Source organism: Rhipicephalus microplus, chromosome 3, assembly GCF_043290135.1.
Source record: "Rhipicephalus microplus isolate Deutch F79 chromosome 3, USDA_Rmic, whole genome shotgun sequence".
Taxonomy (NCBI): domain Eukaryota; kingdom Metazoa; phylum Arthropoda; class Arachnida; order Ixodida; family Ixodidae; genus Rhipicephalus; species Rhipicephalus microplus.
Window position 1 is genome coordinate 12,684,604 of NC_134702.1, and position 6,000 is coordinate 12,690,603.

The window sequence follows — 6,000 nt, forward strand, 5'->3', positions numbered from 1 at the left end:
TATATAAGCATGCGCGTTTGTGCTCCCTTCATTCCATTGAAGTTGTACACTCTTCTTCACCCTCTACCCCATTTTTTCTTTAGTAATAAAGTGAACGTCTCGGGTTCCTCATCAAGAGAGAAATGTTAGGCAGTGGCGGCATCACTGTGAACGACGAAAAAAAGTCGCGACACGTGACATTACGGTTACATTGCGTCATCATGACGTCACAAATCAACAAAATGGTCGACGTCACTGGGACGTCAGACAACACGAAGTACTCGTACGATTTCATATGGACACTATACAACGCTCGAGCTTAGACGACGGCGAACCGAACCGAAAGTTCGCAGAGTCCCCTGTGTGTTCCCCTAAGACGACCCGAAGACGAAAGGCTTCTGCTTTTGGTCCTCAGTCGACGTATTGATCCTCTAAACCCTTCATCCCCTAATCCTAAAGCTGTCTTCACAGCGTCTGGTTTCGCACTGCCTCCGCTGCCGACCCGTCTTTGGCAGTAAATGTTCTAGCGGTGCCGTTTTTCAATGAATACGCAAGGATCACTGTCCCCATTTCCAAGAACACAACGGTGGGAAACCGAACCATTCAAATCAGCGCATTTATAAATACAAGGAGCGAATGAATGCACTCTCTTTTGCCGAAGCGGCTGGTAAATTTTCTTATTAACGGCCAGGACGCGAGAAAAGACGCGCACTTCTGACTGGAGCGCCGCGCTAGCAAGGCGCTCCCCATAGGAGAGGCTAACTCCCTCTTCCCTTCGTTCCAATGCTCTTCCCTCATCTCCGGAGGTGTCCCCCGCAGCGTGGAGAAAGGAACAACGGGAGCACCGACGCGTCCCTGCCATCGCAGGCGGTGGGAGCAGGTTGGCGGCAGCGGCGGGGAGGCGCGCAACGACGCGGGTCACATCGAGTTTGGCGTGACGCGAAGCAGCCGCCCGTCGCAGGTCGGACGCGCTTTCCCTGCTCCACCGAGGAGTACGACCGCGCTCGTCGTGCCGGTCGTTCGTCCTCTCGCCAACGCCAGACACGTTTCGCCGATATAAAAAGCTCGCCGAACGGCAGATAAGCGCCGCCAGAAACAGCAGCAGAAGCCCGGGGGTCCTCTTCGGTCGACGGTGCGCGGACAAAAATTGAATTTGCTTGCCCGCAGCTGCTACTGCCGCCGTGGCTTGCGGCCCGATTCCTTTTCTCATTTCTTTCTTTATCCCGCTTTCTTTCTTTTTTTTTCTTCTTGGCGCGTCCGTAGTGCTCGATGCGATTCCTTTCTTCCCCCCTTTTTTTTCTTTTCGCCTCCCATCTCTTCGGTCCTGCGCTTGGCGCCTACATACTACGGTCTTGTTTTTTGGTGCGGTCGGTCGGTCAACGTGACAGCTAATCGGCGCAGAGGCGCCATAACGGGCCCGATAATCGAATTAAAAATCGGCCATAAGAGATTGCTCGGGGCCCCACTGCCGCTCTGCGGGTTCTGCCGGCAGCACATCGTGCCCCTCCCCCCCTCACAACACCGGCACACACAACTACGCGCTGTGGCACAGGGGACGGTGGATTTCCGCCGCTCACACACTGACAGACAAAACTGCGTGCCTTGCGCTCTGGTGGCCGCTTCGCCAGCAGCGGACGTGCCTTCTGCCGAACATGCCACCGCGTCGCCTGTTATGTGGCTGCTGCTTCTTCGCCCCTTCTCTGCTGGATGACTTTTTCTTCCTTTTTTTTTTTCGTCCGTGGCAGCAGAGGCGGGAGAGTGAGAAACGGAAAGAAACTATGGCCACAACCACAGAGATGGCTGTTCGTCGCAATTCACTTTTTTTTTCCCCTGCCTACTTTCGTTTCCTTTGGCGAGAGCATTGACAAGCACGCGTCTCTGGACCCGGCCGAGCCGTGCAAATCTCCGACTGGCACAGTCGTTAAGCCGCTCTCTCTCACGTTCGCATATCTGCTGTGCCTTTTTTTTTTTTTTGCCATCTGGGAGCGGCGTATCCATAAAGACAACACTTTCTCCCTCAGACTTTTGTTTCTCTTTCATTCTTTCTTTTGCTCTCTTCATTGCAGTGATGTCGATGGTAGTCCGCAGTGAGAGCCGTAAAGGACGGCGGGTGAGGGGAGCCTGACAGCCCCGTCGTTTGCTCGGAAAGCACAAAGTGTCCGCATCATTTATGCTGGCACGCGGGGCAAGGGAGTGTCCAAGCCTTGCATCTCTTTGCAAGCATTTTGGCACCGATATGTCAAAAAAATTCTTAAAAAGACAGCATGTGCAAACACAGACACAACACAAGAAAGAGGTAACGACACCACAAACACCGACTGTATAACACTTGAAGAAACGCACAACAGCCGAAAAGAAGGAATGCATGCATGAAAGCTTGTCCGTGCATGTACATGAAAATGGGCGAGCCTGTCTATCTGGCACGCGTGAGGATCTACGTAAAAGATAACTGTTATGGCATTTCATTTAATTTTTATTCAAGTTTAATCTATGGTTGTAGCTCGCATGCACTACAACTGGTTTATTGATATAAGATGCCTCAATAACCAGACGCGTTTTTTAATTGAATTGAATTGAATTGGCTGTATTTTTTGTGTTTATAACAGAAAGGAAAAATAAGCTGAAGGCCATGTGGCCTGACAAAGATCTTTTCCTATACGATAGTTCGGCACGCAGGCCGTACATAGCACAAGTCAATACAAAGGTTACCATACGGACATATTCCACAGAATAGTCACGAAATTAAAAGAACATATGTACAAAAAAGTGGAAAAGCGAGAATAAATACGTTATGTCTGCAAAGAAACAACAAAAAATGTTACATAATACACTGATAGGTAATTTTGCCCAAGTCAACAACTAAAATTTGCAATTAAGACGCGGAAAATGAAAATACGAACAGCAGCTCTGTCAGACCAGCTCAATATTTTGTGAAATGAGCAATGCTTTAAGTTACTCACTCGATGCTTCTATACCTTCGTCGTGAAATTCATGTATTCTATAGAGTAGTGAAGGTGCTTGGTAACTTTGTAACTGTTTGCCATAATTTGTTCTTTTTTTCGGTGTTTTCAGATGGCGTTGCCAAAAGCTGTAACGCGGGTTGGTGGATGGATCCGTGATATAATGTGTCCTGTGTTTGTACCGCCATTTCTATGCCGGATATTACCACACATTCATCAAATTTTATCATTGAATGATTAGTTTTGAATGAATACGCTGTTTTGTATACCGTCATATATATGTTTATAGACGTATTTCTATAGAAATACGTCTGATGATTGAGACATGGCATATCGATAAAGCAGTGGTATATAGGCATGCGTTCGCCAATCATAAATTAACTTTCATAAAGATGAAATCAAATGCCATAACAGTTATCTTTTATGTATAGATTCCCATGCGCATGAAATTGATAGGTTCGCCCATTTCATGGGCATGCGCAGACAAGTTTTCGTGCCTTATTTCTTACCCGCCATCTTGCGTCTCTTCAGTTGTTATAGTTGGTGATCGCCGTGTCATTACTTTTTGTGTGCTTGTTTGCACGCCCTACCTTTTTTTTAACAAATATGTACCAACTAGGCCTGCAGCTCTGTGTTATTCCACGTCGCAAAGATAACAGCAGCGGATGACACGCAGTGTTGTCAGATGTTATCGAGCAAAGAAGCGAATACTCATCACAAAAAAGGACCAAACGAAGTGGAACAAATTGATTTTTTCTATTCTAGATAATATATATAATTAGTATGAAAATTTTACTCAAGTACGAATTGAGTTTAAACCACCTAACTGCTTTTACAACGAAAATATGAGCAACAATGAACGAATTCATATACCTACTTTTTAACATTGTCTCCACGTATATACTTTTATCCATTTGGTGAAAGGCCTGTTTACCAGCGCATGATTAACGTTATTTGTTGTTGACTTTATCAACGTTTGTTTGACTTCAACAGACCCAACCATACATAGGCGTGCGCTCGAAGAGGGGGCCTCAGGGAGGGGGGGGGGGGCAGGTCCTCCCCTCTCAGTCATCCAAAGGAAGGACAGAGGGGCGCTGAGTTCACCCCATGACTTTATAGGACGGGGGGTGCTGCGATAGACCTTCATGCACTCAAAGTAATCGACGCTATAATCGAGCGAGAAACGCGCATTGGTAAACGTTACTATCACTAGAATAACCATATACTTGCGGTAAAAATGCAAATAAGCCCCAAGAAAACTGAAACAATCTGCAAGTGGCTCTACGACAAAAAAACAAGCCCAAGTCCGCTTATCATAAGCGGAACTGGCAACCATGGTATTACAGAACCATTTTTTCCCCATAACGCTCCACTCACATTACTCCTCTGATCGCGTCCAACCTAGTCTCCGACTTCTGTATTGGCATGTATTTGCCGAGTAACTGAATGTTTTTTTTTTTTTTTGGAAGGCACGAAACAGTGTTTGTTCTTGCTGTTGTGTGGTCTCCGCGTTTCTGATCCCGGCCAGCTTCACTTGCTTTCATTTTCTTCCTATAAAACCTAGTATACAGTTTCTTTTCTAAAGAAATATACTTTCTTAGTGCGCAGGGAACGTTTAAAAAGAAGACAGAGCGCTTTCGAAAGTGCAATACCAACCCAAGTTGCCACTCTTTTTCTAGTATTCAGCGTCACTTGTTTGAAACAGTATTAATGTTGTGTCGTTATTGTTGTGCCTAACAAAAAAAAACGAGCCCTTAAATTTCTTCTTCTTTCATTTTTCAATCGTTTGTATTTATCAGCACCAGTGAATTCAGTAACGACGCCTGCATTTTATTACCTGCTGGGGCGTATTAAGTAAATGCAGTCAGAGTAAGGTGAATATAATGCACTCGGCTTCCGCAGCAGATGCAAAACATTTTTTTAGCGATATTAAATATTTTCTAGTGCTCCATTGAGCATCGCCTTTTCGTTCTATGTTCCACTTGTAATATCAAAAACGAGGTTCAATGAGAGCCGAAACTTTTTCGGAAATTCACTATTGTTCCCTAAACAAAACAATGCCTCTATGTACGTGTTACTACGTTCCAACTCTACGGCCTCAGCGTGCAGTTTCACTGCAATAATATTGACCGCTTCTTCCGCCTTTCGAACATGCACGTCAGCAGGTTTGCTTGCATGTCGTTCAAAACGATGTCCGAGCTTCTGATGTACTGCGGCTGGGTGGTAAAAGAAAAGTATTTGTTAATGCGATAGCGTTAAATTGCTCGTTTCGCACAAATTCCGGTGTCGGCGATCGCGTCATTGGTTGTGAGCAAAAAAATCACCATCTTTGCGTGACCTAAAAGTCGAAACAAATGCAAACTAAATAAATAATAAAAAAATGTGGGTCTGAGAGGGAATCGGCCCCAGGTCATTTGTGTGGCAAACGGGTGTTCTGCCACACAGCCACGCCTCTGCTTTGTTTCTTGTTTAATGCATGAAAATAAGGCGATGAAATGTTGGTAGGTAGGTAATAAACTTTATTAGGATCCAACGAGGAATTACTGGCCCGGGCTAGGCCTCCAGGAGCTGTCCTCCGCTGAGCATCGTGCGATGTCTTCGGCGATAGCCCTGGCTCCTGTGCAATTCCTGTTTGTGCTTGTGAGTACAGTTAAAATGCAAAATGCCTGGAAATGCAATGAACCTTAACTTTCATGCTTTACAAACACACGCGTCCTGTATACATGCTTAATAGTACAACATGAAATATCGCCGTAATAATGCGTGGTACAAGCGTACATTGCCATCAGGTGTCAGAACTGGGATTATCATGATGACTTCATAGTTTAACGCCAGTCACCCACTAAGGGCCGTTCCACGCGCTTCCCGCACAGCCGCAACGAACGTGCCGGGACCCCCACCGCACGCAAGCGGGGGACAAATGAGCCAATTGGCGACGCTGAGGAGAGTGAAAGAGCATCGCCAATTGGCGTATTTGTCCCCCGCTTACGTGTGGTAGGGGTCCCGGCACGTTCGTTGCGGCTGTGCGGGAAGCGCGTGGAACGGATCTAAAAGGCACACA